We start from the raw sequence: 23764 nt of genomic DNA on the forward strand, positions 1-23764 counted from the left end.
CTGGGAAAAAAAATGTCTATCACTCATTACCCCCAATCGCCTAAAAAAATATATGCCAACAAAATAACCTTCCCACTATATCCAGGGATGTGTAGCCGCGTCATACACTCTTTCTACATAATCCCCTCTCTCTCTCTCACTCTCTCTTTTTTCCCCTCCCTTGTTTTCCTCCACCTCCTACCCCCCTCATAACCATTTTTCGCCAGTGTGTGTTCCTCGTTTGCATCATTATCGTCCTCTGTTCATGTCCACCTCATTTCTCACATAATTCCTACCCTTTATCGGCGTACACACACCTGCCTCTCGCGTTCACTCTCCACTCGTTTCCATCCCCCCCCCCTCTTTCTCTCTCTCTTTCCCAGTATCCCTTAATATCATCCTCCATTCATTTCTCACTCTAATTAGCTCTTTTCTGTTATTTCTTATGGTACTCTCATTTTTTTCTCTCATTTATCTCTTCCTGTTCTTACATTCCTGTTTCACTGTCTCCCCATCCATCCCTCTTCCTCTAACACCCCTTTTTATTTATATCAATTCATCTTCATTTCTCATCCATCCATCCTTCTCTTAATCTACTTATCTTTTATTCCTCTACATTCTTCTTTCCATCTCTCTTTCTCTACATTCATTCAGTTAGCTCCCTCATCCACTATAACTCACTTCTTCACCTCTCTCTCTCTCTCTCTCTCTCTCTCTCTCTCTCTCTCTCTCTCTCTCTCTCTCTCTCTCTCTCGTTATAACCAACCACCACCACCACCTCCCCCCTTGCAAATGCCCGGTTGATCTATGGTGCAATACTGAGGTGGGTGCTGCAATATAAGCTGTCCTCGGGCCCCCATCCTTCCCCCCACCATCCCGGACTTCATCTACCCCTTCTGCCCTCCATCACTGGTCCTCATCCCAGAACAAAATCGTCCCTGAGCCGTGTTTTTTTTTTTTTTTTTTTTTTTTTTTAGATGCTCTTTATGTTTCCCTTCATTGTTTCTTCGTCAGGACAGATCTCTCTCTCTCTCTCTCTCTCTCTCTCTCTCTCTCTCTCTCTCTCTCTCTCTCTCACACACACACACACACACACACACACACACACACATATATATATATATATATATATATATATATATATATATATATATATATATATATATATATATATATATATATATATAAACATCACGCATTTTTGTCCCTTTTTATATTTATTGTCAACAATTTTTTAACCATCCACCACTCCCGATTGCATTATATTGGTTCTACAAACTCCAAATTAGCTTGCCTCAAATAACATGCTCAATGCATAGCCAATTCATTACCTGCTTTCCCTGCCTCCAACCTATATGTTCCTTTTCAACCTGTTCTTCCAAGATGACATCTCAGTCTGTCCACCACCATCCACTCACTATTTGCTCACAATTCCCCATTCCAATATTTCCACTCCATCATCACCTATTTATCTGCTCCTAATCTATTCACGCCCATACAATTCTCCTCCATTATCCATGTTCAGCTCTGACACCAGATACTTTTCAATCCACAATCATCTACTCAGTTCCTGTTCATTAGTCCATTTTTCATTTACGAGTATTACCTAGTCAAAATCTACTTTCATCTAAGCATTTCCACTTACATAGTCTTAAGCAATGAACAATATGTCATATTTCATTACAAACTGTTCCTCCACCCAACTTAGCAGTTTAGTGTGTCTCGTTAGAAATCTAAGGTCTTTCTTATCGCATTTCACCCTGCCCTTCCAGTTTCTCATTCCAGGACAGACTTTTCCTCTTGCGGAACAACTTTTCCCACCAAACACCTTACCTACTCACAATCGCCCATACTTCATCCACACTTCCATCATCTCTGCATCATCAAGCCTACCATCCATCATATCTGCATCCCAGCAACTACTCATCTCCTACTTATCCTTCTTGCCATCGCCTCTGTATTCTAGCCTCTATCCATCCACCACCTTTGCTTCTATCCAGAAGTTTAGCATCCCAGCGTCTATCCATCCACTTCCTAACCATCCACAAATACTGTATCGTGGCATATATCAACTATCATCCTTCCACCAAATATCCTTCCATCATATCATCCTCCAAACACCATATCTATTTACAGTCGTCAAAGCACCTCCCGTCCTTCCATCCTTCATCATCCCGACGCCTATTCATGCACCATCCGTCCATATTTTCATCATCTCTGCACCCCGAAGCTTTTCCATTCACCATCCATCATCTCTTCCATCACTGCACCATTCCAGCACATTTCATGCACCAATCATCCTCCGCTTCATCACCTATCCACCCCATCGCCTATCCATGCACTAACCATGCTCCTTTCCACCATTTCAGCATCCCAACGCCTTTCTGCACCATTTATCTTTCTATCCGTCCACTCAGCATCCCGACACCTGTCCATGTACTATCCAACCTCTTTCCCAACATTTATCCACCTCGGCGTCTATCCAGTCCCTTGCAGCCTATCCCTCCGTCCCCCCCTCGTGCATGGCCAAGCGGGGTTATGAAAAGAGTGGGCGAGATGAGGACCAGGGGGCGAGATTATATGGGTGGCCAGCACGAGGCAGGCAAGCAGGCAGGGAGGGAGAGACAGGGAGGGAAAATGGAGAGAAAAGCAAGGTAAAAAGGGAGAGAAATAAGGGAGGGAGAAAAATGAAGAAAGAAGAGAGGAGGTAAAAGCAGAGTGAAGGAAGGGAGAAGGACAGAAAAGAGTAAGGGAGAAAAATTGAGAAGAAAGGAAAGGAAACAGGAAGACAAAAAGGGGAGGGAGATGACTGGAGAGAGAGGGAAAGGGAAAGGGATGCGAAATACTGGAGGAGGGAGGGAAAAGAGGAAAAGAAATGGAAGGAAGAGAAGGGAGAAAGGAGGAGAAGAATGGAAAGAATGAAGAGGAAGGTAAAAAGGGAGCGAGAGAAATGAGAGACAGGGTGAAAAAGGAAAAAGAGGGGGGAAGGAAAATGGAAAGAAAAGTAGGGAAATGAAGAAAAGGATATAGATAACGAGGGGATGAAGAGACAAGGGAAAAAGAAACGAAGAGAATACAGAACACGAAGTGGAAGATTTAGAAAACGAGAATATGAAGTAAACGGAAATGGGTACAAAATGAACACGAACAGCAATAAATCAAAAGGTTCTTGAGACAGTCTGTCACAGAGGTACCGGTATATCTATGCCAAGTATGCTATGAGTCTAAGAAAAGTATAGCAAAACAGGGAAAATCCTCCAGTCCACAAATCCCCCCGGTAATGGTCGGCAGGCAAATGTAAGAAGGACCTCATGCACCATACAACTGCTGTTACAGAAATCTGAATGGTAGATGTAAATGGAAAATACATTTTACACTATATTACCCTGGAGAGGGATGTAAGATGAGTCAACAAAATAATGAAGCTCTGTGGTTGATATCCCTACGATATTCCCTGCTGGACAAAGACAATACACCCCAGTGACGCATTATTCAGATGTGAACGTACTGTACTTATCTCGGGAACAAATGCTAAATGTTCATCAAAACGACATTTAAATACTATGTCACATTCTACGGCACTGCAGGTCTGGTTGCTCAATATATTAAGACCCCTATTGAGGAAGACTTTTTTTATCTTTTTATCAGACGAACCTATGCCACGGATTTCATGGGCAGTACTTTTCGTATATTTGACCCGTCCTCTGCCAAATATTAATTAACTGCCAAATTATAATAATCTTTGAAAATTTTGCATACTTGGATTAGATTCCCTCGTGGTCTGTGCTCAGTGAAGTCAGATAGATTTAGTTCTTCTAATCACTCCTCGAATGAATTTTCAGTCCGTCTAGGTATCGTTTTTGTCACTGTACACTGAACTTTCAAACTCTCCATATTTTTAGTAATATAATGACCACCATAGGGCACAATACTCTAAATGTGGGCCTACTAGAGAATTTCACAAGGTTGGATATGTTCAAAATCTGTATTTGAACGCACTACCTAGAAATCTAATTAATATGTGTGCGTTCCCTAAACAGCCTCTGTTCACTCTTTGTTCGATTCTAAAATATTTTCATCGTAATTTATAAATCCTTTTCTTCAAGCAGAATTTAGCTGATCGAGCTGGATATACTCTACTTGTGTTTACCAATAATAACATGCACTTTCTATATTATCATCAATTCCACTGTTTATCACTATCCCTCAGTATTTCTTGCGTTCATGAAGATATACCCACTCTGTACCAATTCATGTATAACCAGAATATCTATATATTTACCGAGCAAAATCTACAATAATATAATTTCTGTAAATTCACCACAGATTAGGACTCAACACTGAACCTTGTAAGCGTAACAATTAGTAATGTGTCGTTACTAACATCCCTAAAGCTAACCTTCGATTCCCCTGGCTACACTGACACTGAAATCAGGTACCTTTAGTTTGATGAAGCCTTGTGGGGAACTTTATCAAACGTCTTAATAAAACCGAAGTAGAAGACAGCAGTGGATTAAATTTAGTAGTACTGTACTGTGCATGTCCAGTTTCCTATACATTCATTATACACAACAAATATTGTGACCTGTCTGAGAGTTCCGAAATACGTAAATGCTTTGCACATGAAGTTTTACCTCTTCAGCCAGAGGAATACGTTGAACACAAAAGCAAAAAACTTAGAACCATAATGTAGGAGCTTCGTAGCACCTCTTCCTCTGCGATTCATTTTTTCACCATCCATTTATCCCTCGTATGCTACCGAGACAAAACATGTTGCTGAGAGAAGCATACAATTAACAAATATATCAAAGTATAGTTTTACATAATTAATCGCTACCAAAAGCATGCCACGAAGCCTCCTACGGTACGACCTTCACTTGTTCAAACGGATAGATTCAGAGGGTCCAGGTCAGTCCAAAACTGTCGTGTCTTCAGTTAATACAGTTGAGAGAGAGAGAGAGAGAGAGAGAGAGAGAGAGAGAGAGGGTAACTGTGATAAACCTCCCACCCAAGACGACAGACTGGACCGTATTCTGGACAGCTAAGGAGGCCCACTGGTGCCTCTTTATTACCAGTATATATATATTTTTTGCATGACACGTCAATATTCTACTATTTATCATTAATGCAGTCTATATTACAAAATTCAGATATATACCATACGAGAAAATAGTACGGTGTGGTCTACAGCATAAATCGCTAAAGAGGAGACGTTTGGGGGCATCTTGAGTCGACGAGAATACGACAGACTATGACATTATGGGTGAGGTTGACACATCCATCACTCACTCTGCCAATGTGGAGTGACCTGCATACATCACTGGAGGAGGGGGAGGGAGAGGGAGAGAAAGGGAGGGAAGCGGGTAGGGGAGAGGGGGAAGGAAGGAGAGGGAATACGGTAGGAGAGAGGGGAAAGAGGGAGAGGGAACAGGGTAGGGGAAGGGAAGAGAGGAAGGAAGCAGGTATTGGAAGGAAGGGATGGTTGAAGGGGAAAGTTGGAGATGCCAAGGTTTGGGAGGGAGGCAGGGAAAGAGGATGAAAGGAACAGAGAAAGTGGAGATGGGGAGGGGAAGGGGAGGATAGAAGGTCAGGATGAAGAGGAAGGGCGGGGGGACAGAAGGTCGGGAGAAGGGGGAAGGGAGGGTGCAAAGGTTGGAGGAGGAGGGGGTGGAGTAGAAGGTAAAGAAGAACGAGCTGCACAGTGCGTAAGGAACTACTGTAGAGGGGGTGACAAAATCAAGGCTTAATTTCTTTACTATCAAGGCGCCAAGCCAAATCGTTTTCAGTACGATGAAATCCTGAAATTTTCTTGCCACCTCCAGACATATTAAAAAGCTCAGGAAAAACACTTCGCTGTTGAAGAGATTAACTCCCTCAGCTCGGATACGTCAATTTTATTATATTCTGGCTAAAACTTGGCGATTATATTCTGATTTGGTGGGAAGTTATCAAGGTGTAGAAACAACTGCACTTAAGGAGCATGCAAAATACGGAAGAAGCATTCACATTCTCAAAAAATAACATAAAGTTAATAAACATTACCGAAAAGTACTAAAAACACGACAATTGTCGATTCAAAAGATTAGGAACAAAATTGTCATTTTCTTCAGTACATTCCCTGGTACTGGATGATCAGAAATGCAGTGAATAACTTCATCAAAGAATCGGCGCTGAGAAAAATCAAGAGAATAACCTCAAAAGTTTAATTTATAAAAGTGCCGCAGGCCCAAAACTGATGATCAAAACAGCACGGCGAAATATATGACTGACGAATGAACGAAAAAAAAAAAAAAAGAATATTGTAAAAAGTATGACTGACGAACGAATAAAGAATAAGAAAAAAAAAAAACATCTGTTTTAGCTGCCAAGCCCACACGACACAAAACACGTCTAGAGTTAAAAGCCTTGCAACTTTACAGAGATTGCAAGTTAAAAGACTTGCAACTTTACAGAGATTGGGAACAAATGCGGGGCAAAAGTAGCGGCAAAGTCGGTAAAACTTGAAAGCAAAGGCAAAACTCCGAGGCAGATCGCGAAAAGTTCTGGGTTTGAAAAAAACTGCATAATCGTAAATTTCGCAGAGCGGGTTTTTGAGATAGCTAGGGAACTTTACGTAAGGTCTTTTGCCTACCAGCTTAACCCTCTTATGGTAGGGTCAACTCCAGTATTCTATTTCAGCTACTACAAAACGACTTTATTCAACTCAGAGTAAGCCAATGGTCTATCTATCTATTGCCAGACGCCTCAATCCCGTTTGGGGTGGCCACAAACAAATCGCCTCCAAGTCGCCCTGTCCCCCGCCATTTCACTGCCCCGCTCCCAACTCACACCTCCCTCTCTCATGTACCTCTCCACCCCATCCCTCCATCTCATCCTCGGCCTCCCTCTCCCTCTTCCCCCCTCCACCTCACTCACATACACTCTCCTCGTCAGTCTTTCACCCTCCATTCTCTCCATAAGCCAAAGGTGATAAATGTTAATACTTGTACCAGAAACGGGACAATTTTCTATCATTCTGTTCCAGCTAACGCCAGATGATTTCACTCAGCTGAGAGTCATAGCACACCGAATCTTAATCAGAGAGTGAAATAGGCTTAAAATATTGTAACTGAAATTGGGTAATTTAATAATGAGGCTATAATATAAGGGAGGCTTAACTGAAACTGTCTAACTCTTTCAGTTCAAAATATTTCTCCTAAGCTGATATGAACGTTTGGTAGAAGCAGTCATAACATCGTCTGATTACAGTTGGAAAATTCCCGAGAGACGGTAGCAGGAATGAGTGTCGTCAATAAACAGATTAAAATAGTGAGGAAACTTACAGAAACAACAAATTTTCAAAGTACTGCCATTCCTCAGTCTCTTCATTAGCAGAGGTCTCACCTAAATTACTTAAAAGTGTCCGGCGGTAAGAAGAAACTATACAAGACGCTCTCGTACCAAAGGGGTTGATAATCAAGACACAAAGCTTAATCTTCCTTCTACATTACCTCCAGACGATTTATTTACCTTAGCAGAAGCCTTAATATTAACGCAGCAGATACGGAGTTTATCCCTCACATAACCCTTTCAGCACAATGACTTCATATACTCGTGTAACATCTGGATGATTTTCTTCACGCTAGGAAGGTCGTCACCGTACTAAAAGGATTAAGAAATTCCTGGCAGACGAAAATATTGAAACGAAAAATAGTCAGCAGGAAGGAATGTAAACGAAAAATGACGAACAAAAGGATGTATGAAAATTAAAAATGTCAATAGAGGAATACACGAAAAGTGCGAATAATGATAACCAGGAAAAAGTAAAAAATGGATATCAGAGGAGAATATGAAAACGAAAAATCACAAGCAGAAGAATACACGAAAAAAAAAAAAAAATGACCCAAAGAAGAATGTATGAAAACGAAAGACAAACACAGACTGAGAAATGCGTCAAGGGCTTACTTACAACGGCGTCCATTAAGAAGAGAGAGAGGGGGTAATGGGGAGGGACATTTCTCCATTAGCCAGATATAATGGCGTGTGTGGTGATTAATGGCCATGAGAAAATACTGCACACTCAAATTAAGACGCATTTGGTGTATGTGGCGAGGGCGGAGAGGAGAGGAGAGAGAAGATGAGGTGAGGTGAGAAGAGAGGGGAAAGAAAGGGAGGAGAGACGAGGAAAGAAGAGAAATAGGTAAGGGAAAAGAGTGAAGAGAAGAGGAGAAAGGTGAAATGAAGGAAGTGGAGGAGAAAGAGTATGTGGCGGAGAGGGGAAGAGAGAAGAGGAAAGACGAGGAGAGAAGAGGAAACACGAGGAGGGAGGAGAGGAGAGAAGCGAGGATAGAAGAGAGAAGTGGAAATACGGGAAGCAGAGGAGTGAAATGGGAAGAAGAATGGAGGAGGAGAGCAGGGAATGATGAAACGAAGGAAAGAAAACCGGAGATGAACGGGGATTGAAGGGGAATGGAAGGGAAGTGGAAGTGATGAGGTGACAGGATAGGAGAAGGGAGATGTGGTAACGGGAGGGGAGAAGAGGAGAGGGGAGATAGCTAGGACAGGAAACAGAGATGGAACAGAACAACAGAAGGTGGAGGGAGGGAGAGAATGGAGGGAAGAGGGAAGGGAAATTAGGAGGGAACAGAAGGAAAAGGATGTCAAAGGGGGTTGTGAGGAGAGGACTGAGGGAAGTGGAATGAAAAGGGTTTGAGGTGTATGAAACAGGAGACTAAAATGGGGAAGGAAAACGAGAATAAACGTGAAAAATGGCAAAGCGAGGGAAAATGTGCTGAGAGGAAGATGTGTGATGAGGAGGTGTGTGAGGGGAAGGAGGTTTGGAGAGGAATTTTTAGCTCATTCAACAAGAGTTTTCAGAGGGTCCATACCTTCGCCAAAATAGCACGTTCACGTTCTTCTTGACCTTCGTATTGACTTTTTACCTTTTTCGCCTAAACTATAATAACTTGTCCCTACGACGATCCTTAATCATTCTTCCAATTTTTAGGCAATTCCAGCCAATAGTTCTTCTGCAGTATTGTCGAGAGAGAGAGAGAGAGAGAGAGAGAGAGAGAGAGAGAGAGAGAGAGAGAGAGAGAGAGAGATCTGGTGATGATGAACGGGCAAGAAACAGACTCCTTTGCCCCCTGTGAAATAAGAAGTCTCCCCTTCCTTCAATAAAATCGCATGGACCTAGCGTGGATTAAATGCTTAAGGGGATATGGGGATAAAGGGAAAGGGTTGGGAGGGGATAAAGCAAGAGGGGAGGCGGTGGTGAGGTGAGGGAATGTGTTGTCTGGACGGATGATGTGAAAGAAGGGAAGTAGGGGTGTGAAGGGAGAACAGCATGTAAAGGAGACGATGATGGTGCGAGTGAGGGAAAGCAGAGTTTCTGGACTTACTGCTCCAAAGTTGCAGGTGAGAAATATTGGAATTTATCTGTGAATTGCTACACCGTAAGTCAAATTTTATCGCGATTATCTGTCTATTTGCCTATCTATCTATAACGAATTTCTCATTTTTAAAGTTTATTCATTATTAATAACTAACCATTCTACTGTATACTCTCCCTTCATCTCACTGTCACAACTCCATCTCACCTTTTGCCTTTCTCTTTACTTCTGTTCCCCAACCTAGTTCTTCTCTCTCTCTCTCTCTCTCTCTCTCTCTCTCTCTCTCTCTCTGTGCCGCCCTTCATCCTCTCCTCTCTCCCTCTCTCTTCCTTCTCCCCTAACGTCTCCCCTCTCATCACTCATGCCTCCCCCACGGTAATGGATCCTTGTTGCCTTTCTTAACTAATCAAATCCTTCCCCCTGCCTCGTGCCTCGCAGATCCCCGTGGACGTCCCCTTCTTGATGACCCTCTCTTGCGTCTTGATCGGTCAATTGCCAAGGAGGGGGAGCCAACGAGGTGAGGCGAAGAGAGTGAGAGAGAGGCGAACTTTGGTCCCTCTTAGGAAACACCGTCCTAGTATTGCATGCATCTAAACTTCGCTTGATCCGAGTGATTATAACAGAATCTTAACCCACTTACTACACTGGCTTTTTATTTTACTCTTGATGTTTACTTCTAATTTACCCCTGATGTTTCCTATCATTTTATTGAGCTTTGGAGATTTTGTTTTCTCCCGAACTGTATGACTTAGCAACAGTCGTCATTAACCTCAACAAAACGAGGTCTTTCCTTAGCTGAATATTAATGTCTAGACGTAAAGAAAAAAAAAAAAAAGAATACAATGAATAATGAAGAAATTGTCATCACATTGTTCTTTCTTGTCCATAGACTTCTCCGAGACATCAATAAAACTAATGAAATACCCTCCAAGTCTTTCTCCTTTAAGCACAGAAACTTTCCCTGATATGAGTTACCATGACAATGATTTCACAAGGCAACTGTCTGTCTTACTCTTTAGGAACTTGAGAAATCTGTGTGTTTCTTAATGACGACTTCCAAGCTTACAAAGCACTGTACAGTTTTTCATTTTTGCATGGAACTTCCACTGACTTGGGCTCCATGTCCGAGACTCCAAACTTCACCTTAACTGGGACTATGTTCTTACCGACTATTTTAAGACATGATTCAAACTTACGAAACAAAGTAAAAGTTTTCATACGGTAAAACCTACCCTGGTCTGAACTTACAGGACCTAGAGCTGGACAAACCTAAACTTCAGCTTGGGTTGTGTTTTTCCCAACAGACTTCTCCAAGACATCACCCAACCTCAGGAATGTCAGTCAGAGCTTCCTCCTCTAAAATCAAACTTACTGTGATTTAAATTTCCATGATCTACAACTGAATAAAATTAAACTTCATCGTGGGCTGTTCTTATCGACATACTTTACAGACACATCACCCAAACATGTTCCTCTTCCCCTAATCTCTCACAGGCTCCTAAGATCTCGGAGACCCTAAGCTAAATGGCTCAATCTGTATGCGTCGTAGAGAGAACCAACCTCATCCCAACTCCCTCGAATCCCCTCATCCCTAAAGCCATCCCTACCCACTCCCTCGGCCTTCACAGATCGTTTATTAATCCACTTAAACTGCGATTCCTCTTGATCCGGGTGGCTAAGCCGTGGGGAACATTACTAAGATGGACGGCGGGGGTGTTATGGTGATGGACACAGGCGGGGGTTAATGAAAGGAGTAGTGGTGTGGCTGGGGAGGGCTGGATGGGACAGAGGGTGACGGTGCAGGGTGTGTGTATGTTTATGTTTGTGTGTATGTGTGGTCTCGTGTTCTATGTATTTATGTTGTGCCGTGTGTGTGTGTGTGTGTGTGTGTGTGTGTGTGTGTGTGTGTGTGTGTGTGTGTGTGTGTGTGTGTGTGTGTGTGTGTGTGTGTGTGTGTGTGTGTGTGTGTGTGTGTGTGTGTGTGTGTGTGTGAACATGCAAGCAACCAAGGCGACAAGACGCTCATGACTGCTTTCCGTGTACGTTGTGGCAATGTTGAACTAAAGGGCTGTGGAAGAACTAGTTTTCTGACAATCAGTGTGTGTGGTGAACTGTGGCTGGTGTGGGCTGAAGTGTGTCATGTCAGCCAAATGGTATTTCCTCCTTCAATCAGATGACCTTTATCTTATCCCATCACCAAACTATTTTATTCAGTTTCGGATTCCTCAGACTTTAGGAATTTATCTAAAGTGATGGAATACTGTTATTTATAAGATGTAAGTTGTGATGGAAAGCTAGTATTAAAATTATGTAGTGTGAGTTATGTAGTGTGGGCAGACCTATCGTCACATCGGGGGAGGGAGGTGAGGCGTGTAGTGTGCGGTATTAAAAACATACGGGGTTGAGTCAAGGTGTGGGCAAGGTGTGGGGGAAAACTGGTATGAAAACTGGTATTAAGAGCTTGAGCAACTGAGCTATGATGTGCGTGGAAACTGGTATACATGGGGGACTGAGTTGTGTGTAGTACTGGTATAAATAACGTATACGACTAAGTTGTGTGTAGAACTGGAATTATTACCATTTAAGACTGGACTATGTATAAGGAAAACTGGTATTAATAAGAAGTGAAATTCAGCTGTGTGTAGAACTGGTATTAGTAACATGCTGATCTACGCTGTGTGGTGAGGGAAAACTGCTATTAGTGGCATCGTACTGAGAGCTGAAGTGAGGGCGGACTGGTATCAACATCATATATTATTATTATTATTATTATTATTATTGTTATTATTATTATTATTATTATTATTATTATTATTGTTATTATTATTGTTATTATTATTATTATTATTATTGTTATTATATTATTATTATTATTATTATTATTATTATTATTATTATTATTATTACTATTATTTTTATTATTATTCTGCCTACGGGTGACTTTACACTCCTTCTTCTGTCTCTCTTTCCTTCATTCTTTCCACTTCCTTCAGCCTGTGGGTGACTCTACACTGAGTGACAAGCCAAATGGTTTCCTGTGCACCAGGAAAACATTTGCTACGCTGGATGGTAACCATATAACCAAATTTTGGCGCCTGGTGGTAGAGTGGATAATTATTGTGCTCCAATCGGATTGAGCCGGTGAAGGTTTATATCCAAGGGATGGTTGGGGTTGAGTGCTCATGTAATGCCACTCAGGGATGAGTTAGGCTGGTCACTCCCATCTTAAATGTCGGGCCCAACTGCCTAGCCCTGGGCTCCTACGCTCCTCATGAGGCAATGTAGGATTAGCTGATGGATGGATGGATGGATGGATGGATTATTATTATTATTATTATTATTATTATTATTATTATTATTATTAATGTCATTTTATCTAATATCCATCACAATATTAACTATTATTATCATAAATAAACATTAACACTCTGAGGGAGTTTTGCAGTGTAGGCCAAATGATATTATTAAGTAAGGGATTAAACTGTGGTGAAGGAAGAAAAGACGTATGCGTTAATGAAGCCTTTACGCAAGTAGATAAATATGTCCAGAAGAAAAGAAACAGCATATACAGAATACCGTATACAGAAAATGGCTGTGTCAGTCTGTGCATTCAAGTATGCAAAATCGCTGGAGCAGAGAAAGTAGGAAGGAACCTATGGCACCAGCTGCATGTGGAAGTCTAAATAAACCCCATGCAGAAATTATAGTCCTGAAGGGAAGGGAGGGAAGATAACATAAGAACCAAGCTATGCGTGTGCTTGGGAAAATGCAATTCATGTCAAAAGAGGGAACTACAACTGGATGAAATATGCATACATAGGGTGTCCCATAAATCATTCTATATATATATATATATATATATATATATATATATATATATATATATATATATATATATATGCAGGCCAACGATTCTATCAAGTTTACTCGTCTGGACTCATGGATATGGAACAATGGTGAACACACTAAGCACGTTCTGTGAAGAAAAGCTTTTGTACTGTCATTTTTTGTTATTTTTCCTATGACTCAAGACTTACTGAACACCCTGTATTGCTGTAGCCTGTAAGAAGGCAGAAGAATGCAGATGTTAATGAGGTCAAGTAATGATAAAATAAAGCTCTGAATGGAGAAGAGGAAATAATGTGCTTGTGGGAGTGAATAACCAGGTCGTGCAGGCAGACGGAAAGTAGGAAGTGCTTTTGGTATGTGCGTGTGTTATTGAAATTCACAGATAGGGTCGGTGTCAGAGGGGTGGTGGAAGAGGGGCGGGGGCGTTTTTAATTTATGCCAAGGGTCGTCTTTGTAGTTATGATCATATCAGAACCAATAATTACCTGTGATATTTGATACGCAGTATCGGTACACACACACACACACACACACACACACACACACACACACACACACACACACACACACACACACACACACACACACACACACACACACACACACACACACACACACAGAGACAAACAGACAGACAGACAGACAGACAGACAGATCCAGGCTTGATACGGCTAAAGCTTGTTGATACGACTGGCGAGCATTGAGGTTAATCAAAATCATAATTATCGTTCCAAGAGAGTGACCGAAAAAATAATATGAATCACCTAGGACTGATAAAAAAAAAAAAAAAAAGGTGCAATATTCAATTTAAAAAAAAAATCTTGAAACACCAGGGAGAATTAACAAACTTAACCTCTTCACTACGATTACGTCCTTTCTCGTTATATTTTTGTTAACAATAAATGATAATATTATGCTAAGGGGAGACTTGTCGTATTGATGACGTAAGAACTACAATGGATCTGTATTTACTATTATGAAATGCATTTGTTCTGTATTGTCAGCTTGCGTAAGTACTCAGGTCGGAATTACGTAACTCTCTCTCTCTCTCTCTCTCTCTCTCTCTCTCTCTCTCTCTCTCTCTCTCTCTCTCTCTCTCTCTCTCTCTCTCGTGCTGTCCTAAAATTTCCATAGAGAACCAGACAACTACGACAAAAACACAAACATACAGACAACTACATGGATACAGCTAGTTACAGAGAAACAGACAGAAGAAATCGTATTGTAATTTGACTGACCGAAATTTCCTTTAAGTCTGCGTACTCTGTCACCGCGTTTCAACTCTACTTCCATTCTGTAATCTTGTCTCACCTCTACTCTAACTCTCCTTGCTCTGTGACCGTGTGTGAATACTGCTTACACTCTCTAATGACTGTTCTTGAGCCCCTGTTTGGACTGTCCTTTAACTATCCCCTAACCTGGGCTTAAATTCAGTGTGCATTCTCTCTGGACTGTTACTGGACCCTGCATGACCCCTACTTAAACTCTGCTTTATCTGTGACTGTCCTTGAACTTGCTTGGACTTTGCTTGCTTTGTTCGAAGTTAATGACTGGACTGTGCCTGGACTGTGCCTGACCTGTCCCTGTGCTCGAAATCTGTTAGAACATTCCTACGACTGACTGAACTTTGACTGAACTTTGCTAGAACTTGACTTGGACCGTTTTTGATTTTTGCTCCGAGTGATCTAGTAAGTCCGGAACTCTGCTTATATTCTGTAGGACTTGCGACTTTGCTCAATCTCTACTTTAACCTTATCTGAATCTATCTTTTTTTTTATTGTGCTTAGGCTTGAATTCTGTTTGGACTCTGGCAGGATTATATTTTGACTGTGCTTGTCCTGTGTTCTGTCTGTGTTTGGATTGTGCTAATATTGTAGTTAGTATTTTTGGACTGTTTGAGGTGTGTCTGGTTTACGTTTGGACTGGTTGGCGTGTGTTTGGTCTGTGTTTATAATATACTTGTACTCTGTTTGGTATATGCTTGATCTATAATTTAAGTGTGTCTGGACTGGGCTTGAATTCTTAACTGGACCGTGCCTGACCTGAACTCTTTTGAAATTTGCTTGGACTGTGCCTGGACCGTGCTTGCGTGTGCCTGCCAGTCCCGGACACAGAGCGACGCACACAGAACATCTCCAATCAGTCCCACTTCGATTTTTTCTCCCCTTGAACTCCTCACTGCAATTACTGTTGGAGGGGGTAGCGGGAGAAGAGGGTGGGAGGAATGTGAGAGATGGAGAGACGGGAGAGGGAAGAGGAAAGGGAGACGGAAGAGGGAGGAGGAAGGGGAGACGGGAGAGGGAAGAGGAAGGTGGGGGGGAGGAAACAGGGGAGACAGAGAGGGGAAAGGGGGAAGAAGGAGAGGGAGATGCGTGGAGGGAGATGGTTGAGAAAAGAGAGGAAGAGGAGTAAGAGGGAGAGGGAAATGGAGAGAGAGGAGGGAGAAGTGAGAAGGAAAGGGTAGGGAACAAGTGGGAATAAAGAAGTATAGAGGGCAAAAGGGATGTACGAAAAGGAAAGGGAACGCAAGAAGGAAGAGGGGGAGGAGGAAGAGAAAGGGGGGAAAAAGAAGAGGACCCATGATGGACGAGGGAGTGGAAGACAAAAGGGGGAGAGAAGAAGGAGATGAGGGAGGAGAAAGGTGAAAAGAGGGAGGGGAAGAAGAAAAACAAAGGATTATAGTAAAGAAGAAGGATAAAAAGGGGGAGAGAAGAAGGGAGAAATGTGAGTTGAGTGGAGGCGAGAAGGGAAGGATGGGAAGAGCGATATGAAAAGAGAAGATAAAGGAGAGAAGGAGGAAGAATGGATAAAAGATTGGAAGGGGAGAAGGAAGAAAATAAAAAGAGGAGGAGGAGGAGGAGTAGTGAAAGACAGAGAGAAACAGAGACAGATTCAAATGCGAAAGTTTCAATTACGAACAAAACGAAAAAGTTCAGCACGACACAGAAAAGGAAAGAAGAGAACACTTCAGGAAAAAATAAAAATAAAAAGTGCCAAAAAAACGAGATACAACAAATACAAAGCGAAAAGTTATGCAAAAAAAATATCAGCTCTAAAGGGGAAAAGAATCCGGACGACAATAAAAAAAGGGCAAATAATATTATCACCATCACTACAGTTACACCTTTTCATTCAATTCTTGTTACCACCTGACAATTTTGCTAAGGTCAAGTTCTCCTATGGAAGGGTTTAAAAAAAAAAAAAAAAATCCTCATAAACCCGTTCAGTATTCTAGCCACCGTCTGACTGCATTCATTTTTTTTTGTTTTGTTTTTGCTCAATGACTGTATGAACGGATAAATGAGAAAGAGGTGATAAAAGTGAGGCACAAGGACAGATGGGAGGCTGAGGGAAGAAGACAGCTAAGGCCCGTATTCTCGTCGTTAAGGAAGCTCCCTAACACCTTTTCCCAAGCGATTTAGTAAGGTTACTGCTCCTCAATGTCCTCTTCGGTGTTACATAAATTCTTCCAGTATCACCATACTCTGCATAAATAGCATAAAAAAAGGATATTCGCAAGCCATATCCAAAAATAAATCGCTAAAGAAAAGGTGTTAGGGAATTTCCTTGATCAACAGCCTAACAATCTGGCTCCCAAGACGTCCTCGTAGCTGTGTAAAATCGTCTGGAACAGGCTGGAATATAACAGCAGATTTGTATTGACCATGGGAGGGTTAATTGCAACAAATCTGACTCAGATTGCTATGACTCTTATCTACTGTAGATTACATGGCCTGGCGTTAACTGGAATAAAACAGCAGAGTAGTCCCACCGATGAGAAGGTTAAAGGGAAAAAATGAGGCAGAAGAAAAAAACATGAATACGGGGCCAAAGGAAGAAGTGAACAAAATAGAAGCAAAATATGGAAAGTCGACTAAAAATAAAATGTCTGTTGCTACGAAAAAAAAAAAAGAGAGAGAGAAAGAAAAGGTAAGATTATATCACATGTAATGGAAATGAATAAGACATAACGTGTAAGAAAAGATTTAATAATTTGGAAGCGTTTTGGTTTCTCCTAAGATGAATAAAACTGCTTGATGGCAGCAGATAAAAAAAAATATATATGAAAAGCCAAAAAAATCATAATACACTTAGGTTTGTTGATAATTTTTTGTAATGGTTTCTAAAATATATTGTTTGCCCATGTAACTCTTGCACGAACACATATCTCCGATTTTCATCCTCTTCCCTGTTTCCGTCGTTAATTATTTACCGTCCATCATTGTCATTCTCTCTCTCTCTCTCTCTCTCTCTCTCAACTTCCCTTCCTTCACATCAACAAGGAGAAAAAGTTTGGGGCGGAGGTTAAGAAAATACCCTGACAAGATAATCTAATTAGAGAGGGGAGAGACTGAGACGGAGAGGAGGAGGGAGAGAGGATGGAGGGAAAGGACAAGAGATGAGAGGGAGAGAGGAAAGTGAAAAGATTGAAAAAGGAGGAAAGAGGGAGGGAGGGAGGGAGGGTAGATGGAATGTGGGAGGGAGGAGAGGGGAAAGGAGGGAGAAGAACAGGGAGGCAAGGCAAGAGAGGAAATTGAGGAAGAATAAACAGAAGAAGGGGGAAGAGAAGAGAAGAAATAAAGAAAATAAGCTGAAAGAAAGGGGAAAGAATGGAAAAGGGAGGCAAGGAGAAGAATGGGTAGGGAAAAGTGAGGGTAAAGAGGGAGGGAGTAAATGAAAGGAGTGGAAAAACTGAAACAAACTGAGGGAAGGAAGAAGGAAAGATGGGAGAGGGAAGAGAGAGAACTGAGGGAAGTTGGAAAACCATACTGGAGAAATAAAGAAGGGGTAAATATGAAAAGAGGGAGAGGTGGAGGGGTGGAGGAAGGAGAGAGGTGATGGAGAAATATGAGTGGGAGGGAGAAAAAGAGAACTGATGGAAAGAAAGAAGAAGAAAGCAATCGAGGAAACCAAACGGAAGATGAAGATGTGGAGGAGCAGGGAAATGAGGAGAGAGGAAAGAAGAGAAGTGGAGAGAAGAAAAGAGAACAGAGGGAAAAATGGGTAGGAGTGGGAAGGTGGGAAATGAGAGCGAAGAGGGAAGGAAATGAGAGAGAAATTGGGAAATGAAAGAGAGGAGTAGGGAGAGAAGAAGAGGAGGGAGAGTATGGAGGGAAAGAGGGAGGGAGAAGGAAAAGAGAGGAAAGAAAAGGAGAGAAATAAGAAAGTGAGAAAGGCAGGAAGATGAGAGTGTGGAGGGAGAATACGGTAAACTGAAGAATGGAATGAAAGGAAAGATGGGAGAAGACAGTCACGAAGGGAAATAAACAGAAGAGGGAAATAAAAGGAGAACCCCGAGAAAAAGAAAGAATAAAAGGTAGAATGGATGGAACGAAGGAAGGGACATAAGGAAAATGAGAGAATGAAGGAATGTGAAAGATGAACGTCAGAAAGAAGGATAAGAAGAAGGGAAGGAAGATGGATAGGACGGAGGAAGGAATAAAAGATGCAAAGGGGGCAACGAAGAAGGGCGGGAGAGGAATGGAAAATAGGCATTAGAAGGAAGCTGGGATGGAAAGGACAAGGAAGCATGGGATGGAAATAAAGAAGGGAAGAAAGTAATGAAGATGAAGGAAGGATCGGAAGAAAGGAAGATACACAGGTAAGAAGAAGAAAGGGATAAAGACAGTACGAAAGAAACGTAAGATGGAATGAAAACAGAAGGTAGGAATAGGGTATATAACGATAAGAAATGTACGGAAAGAGGTAGGACGCAAATGAAGGAAAAGGAACGTAATAAGAGAATAGACGAAGACTAAAAGAATGGGAAAGGAAGGAAGGAAGGAAGGAGGGAACAAGGGAAGTTGAAAGTAGGAGAAAGTTGAGGAAGATGCATAACCATGAGGAGGAAGAATCAAAGAGTAAGGGAGTACAAGAGGAAGGAGAGAACCAAGAAGCAAGGGGAAGTAGATGCCAATGGAAGGAGAGAGGAAAAGAAACCAATGGGAAAGAAGAGAGTATGAAAAACGGAAGAAGTTAGAAGAAGCAGCAAACGATGGAGGAAAAGAAGGGAACCAAGAAAGTCGATAAAGAGGAAAGAAGAGATGGAAGAAGCAAAAAGGAATTAAAGAAGAGGAAAACCAAGAAAAAGAAAGAAGAGGATGTAGGTAGCGAAGGAAATATGGAAGGAAGAAAATAAGAGAAAAAGGGAAGAATGGAAAGGAAGAGAATAAAATTGAGGGAGGAAGGAAAGAAGGACCAGGAAGAAAGAAAAGGAAGGGAAGGAACAGGTAAAGGATGAAGGAAAGGAGAGAAAAGACAGAGGAAAAAGGGAAGAGGAAAGAGAGAGGCAAGAAGGAAAAACGAAGAATAAATTAAATATATGGTAACTCAAAACACTAATAAGGAAAGATTAAGAGGAAGAGGAAGTGAGAAGGAAGAGAATAAAAGCCAGGGGGAAGAAGGATGACAACAAGAGGAGGATGCCAAGAAGCGGAAGCAAGAGGAATGGATGAAAGAGAGAAGACAGAAAAAGAGAAAAAGGGACTGAGAGTGGAAAGGGTATGAAAGAAACAGAAAAGTTGGAGAGAGAGAGAGAGAGACAGAGAGAGACAGAGAGAGAGAGAGAGAGAGAGAGAGAGAGAGAGAGAGAGAGAGAGAGAGAAGGGGGGGGTGCTTGATAAGAGGAAAAAATGAGGGTGAGTGAGGGAGAGGGAGAGAGCGAGAAGGGAGGGGAAGGGGGGGGAAGCCTATCATGCACAGGGAGCGAATATCATGCAGGCGTGGATGCAATTATCGACCTAACATGCACTCATCCTTAAATAAAAACCCACACCCCCTAAAAAAAAAATAATAATTAAGACAGAAAATTCTACCTTAAGATTTTCCACGGCCTTCGATTAATTCAAGTAAGATGCATTTTAAATATTAAGAAAAAGGAAGAGTTTCAGTTCTAATCAAGCAGAGGTGGTGAAGGGGGCTGAGGGGAAGGGTGTAGGGGAGCGGTGTGGGGAGGTGTGAGGGGAGGGGTGTGGGGAGAGGTGTAGGGGAGGGGTGTAGGGGAGAACTGGGGTAGGAAGGGGTTTTAGAGGTGGGAGTGTGGGGGAGGGGGGAAAGGGGCTATAAGGAAGGGGGTGTATGGGAGAGAGGAGAATAGGAGTAAAGGGGGTGTAGGGGAGTGGGGTAGGGGAAGAAAGGGAGAGAACGGGAGGGGGAAGCATCGCCTGGGGGAACGCGCACATGTGCATACCATAAATGCATTGATTTATGCGCTGGGAGTCTGCGTAACCCTTGGCAACGGCGAGACTGTCCCCCCTACCCCCCGACACTCCCCCATTGTCCTCCCTCCCCCCTGACACTCCCCCATTGTCCTCCCTCCCCCCCGACACTCCCCCATTGTCCTCCCTCCCCCCCGACACTCCCCCATTGTCCTCCCTTCCCCCGACACTCCCCCATTGTCCTCCCTCCCCTCACCCCCACACTTCCTCCTTGTTTCCCCTCCACTCTCCCCTGTCCCCTCACCCCCACACTTTCCCTTGTCTCCCCTTCCCTCTACCCTGACCCCCACAGTCCCCCTTGTCTCAACTCCGCTCTCCCCTCCCTCACACCAATACTCCCCCTTGTCTTCCCTCCCCCCTCCCTCACTTCCTCCTTACTGGCGATCCCCCTCTCTCCCCCTTCCCCTCCCCCCTCAACCCCAATTGCATATGTCCCCCCCATCCTCCGAGCCCTCTTTTTCCTTCCCATCTTCCCTCACTCCTCTTACTTCAGATCCCCCCTCCTCCCCCTTTCTCCTCCCTCCTCCCTGACCCCCATTTGCTTATGTTTTCCCCTTTCTCCTTCCTCCACTCTGTCTCCCCCCCCCCTTTCCATCTTCTCTCACCCCACAACACAGTGCCCCTCTCCGTCTCCCCTCTTCTCCAATTCTCCTTTGCTTCTTAACCTCCTACTTCTCTCTCCTCTCCCCTCCTTTTCTCCCTCGTCCTTCATCCCCTTGCACTTGACCCCTCTCCCCTCTCCTTCACCCAATTTCCTTAAGATTCCAGTCCTTCCTCCTCCCTCTATTCTTCTATCCCCTTTCCCCTCTTTCCCCCGTCTTTTCAAACCCCTCTTCATTCTTCTTTTCCTTTTCCCCTATCACTCCTCTCCCACTTGGCACCTTCTCTCCATCTCCTCCCTCTTTTACCTTCTCATTTTCCCCATCCTCCTTCCAGTCTCCCTCACTCCTCCCCCATCCTCTCCCTTCTCACTACTTCTTTCCTCCCTCTTCCCTCTCCTCTCGCATCCCTTGTTTGTGATCGTCCCCTCCCTCCCCCTCCCCCTCTTTTCTTAACCAATTTCTTAGTGATCTCCCCTCCTTCCCCCTCCTTTTTTCCCTTTCTTCTCCCCTCCTTTCCATCTTCCCTTACGCCCCTTTCAAATAATCTCCCTCCTCCTTTTTCCTCCCCCTCCTTTTCCCCCTTCCCTCTCTGTCCTTACACCCTCTTCTCCCCTTCCCAACTTCTCTTTTTTCCTTCCCCCCTCCCCTCATCCGCGTTTCTGATCACCCCTCCCCCTCTTCCCCTTCCTCCTAGCCAACCACTCATCACTGGCACTCTTATGCATTGAGGGGGAAGGGGAAAGGGGAAGGGAGGAGGGAACTCTGGGAAAGGGGGGGGGAGAGGGGGAGGTAAATGATGATAGGGGGAGGTTTATTTGGGGAGTGGGAAGGGAAGAGGAACGGGGATTTGGGGAGGGATAGATGGTGAGAGGGAAGGGGAGAGGAGAAAGAGGAAAGGACTGGGTGTACCGGAGGAGGTAATGTGAAGAAGGTGAAAGGGGAGGGGATAATGTGAGGGAGAAGAAGGATGGGAGGGGATATGGGGGGTGGGAATGAGTGGTGAGGAGGAGGAGGAGGAGGAGGAGGAGGAGGAGGAGTGAGTGGAGTAATGGAGGAGGAAGGCAGAAGAAGAGGTCTGAATGAAGGGAGGGGGAGGGAGTTAGGGGAGTGGGTTAGAGAAAATGAAGGGGAGAGGTTAAGAATAAACAATGGCAGGGGTGAAGGCTGCGAATGGAGGGGAGGAGGATGGAGCAGAGAAAAGAATGTAGAAGGAGAGGAAATTAGGGGACGAGGATAGAAATGACAGAGGAGGGAAAGTACAGCAAGAGGAAATGGGACAGAACAAACTGGAGATGAGAGGAGGGGGCAGAGATAATGAGAGAAGGTAGGAGGAGGTGAAAGGGGAGGAGAGGTGAAGAAAGAGGTGGAATAGCGGAAAGAAACAAGACAGGGAAGATAGGAAGAGGAGATATGGGCAAGAGAGAAAGAGGCGAAAGGGGTTATATGACAAGAGAAGAAGGGGGACAAAGGTGTGGAGGAGAAAGGGGAAGGAGGGCTGGAGATGTGAGGGAGGTAAGGGATAGAAAGAATAAGTGGAAAGGGGAGGGGAGTGAGACAGAAGGGAGGGGGAAGAGGGGAGAAGGAAGAGGGAAAAAGAGTGGGAAGTGGGATGGAAAGGGAAAGAGAGAATGAACGGGAGAGGAAGGGGAAGAGGCCGGAAGAATGGGAGGAAGGAGAGGAAATGGGGGATAGAAAGAATAGGGGGAAAGCACAGGCAAGGGGGGAGGGGGCTAGAAAGAATTAGAATTAGGGAGGGGAAGGAAGGAGAGGGAAGGGAGGGGATGGAAAGGGAGGGAAGGGAGGGGAGTGGGGAGGGGGTACCAGAGGGTCTGTGGGAGAGAACGGGAAAGGTTTGCTGCAGCTGGAGTCCCATTTATAAAACTTCTTGAGCTTAACATGTGCCTAGGCTCCTTTATTTTATGCGCTAACTTTTACTCATGCAGCTACCAGACACTTCATAATTAGTCCTAAATGTATACTGTGATAAATACGAGCAAACAATTCACGATAATATTCAAGTATTTTGGAGACTCGTATAAACTGTTTAAGACTCTCTGTGAATACTAACCCCTGAAGCTCCTTTTTTCATTTCTTTTTGCTTGCTTCTCCCGCCCTCTGCTTGCGTGCTTGCTTGCTTGCTTGCTTGGCCTGTGACGAGTTTTGCCTGCCGGGGGTTCATGCTTCGAGGGAGGAATCTTAGGGTTTTATCTTCCTGCTTGCATAGGCTCTGAAGGCAAGCAGGAGGGAAACGATGAGGGAAGGGGAAATGGTGAAATAAGAGAAAATAGGGCGAAGAAAATGATAACTGCTGGAGGTAGGCGGCGGAAGACATAATGAAAATGATGGAAAGAAATGATGATGACGAGAAAGGAGGATAAGAAAGAGAATGATGATGATGATGATGATGATGATGATGATGATGATGGAGAAAGCGTGAGTAAGGAAAAATAAGAGGAATATGGGGATAAGGTGATGATGAAGACGAAAAAAAGAGGTAAAGAATATGCAAAGAAAGAGGAAAATCTGAAGAAAGGTAAGAAGAAAAAGGGAGGGAAAAGATGAGGAAAGGAAGGGGGAAAACAGAGGGAAAAGATGAGGAAAGGAAGAGGAATGATGATGAAACAGAAGAAACCGGAGGGAATGACGAAGAGGAAGAAAAGGGAAACAGGGAATAATGATGATGAAAGGAAGTCAAATTAACACAACCAAAAATGAAGAAAATGACATGGGAGGTAAATGATGAAAA

This window comes from Coenobita brevimanus, chromosome 89, assembly GCF_032717465.1.
Source record: "Coenobita brevimanus isolate Jiangsu-jjx chromosome 89, ASM3271746v2, whole genome shotgun sequence".
In the NCBI taxonomy this organism is placed as follows: domain Eukaryota; kingdom Metazoa; phylum Arthropoda; class Malacostraca; order Decapoda; family Coenobitidae; genus Coenobita; species Coenobita brevimanus.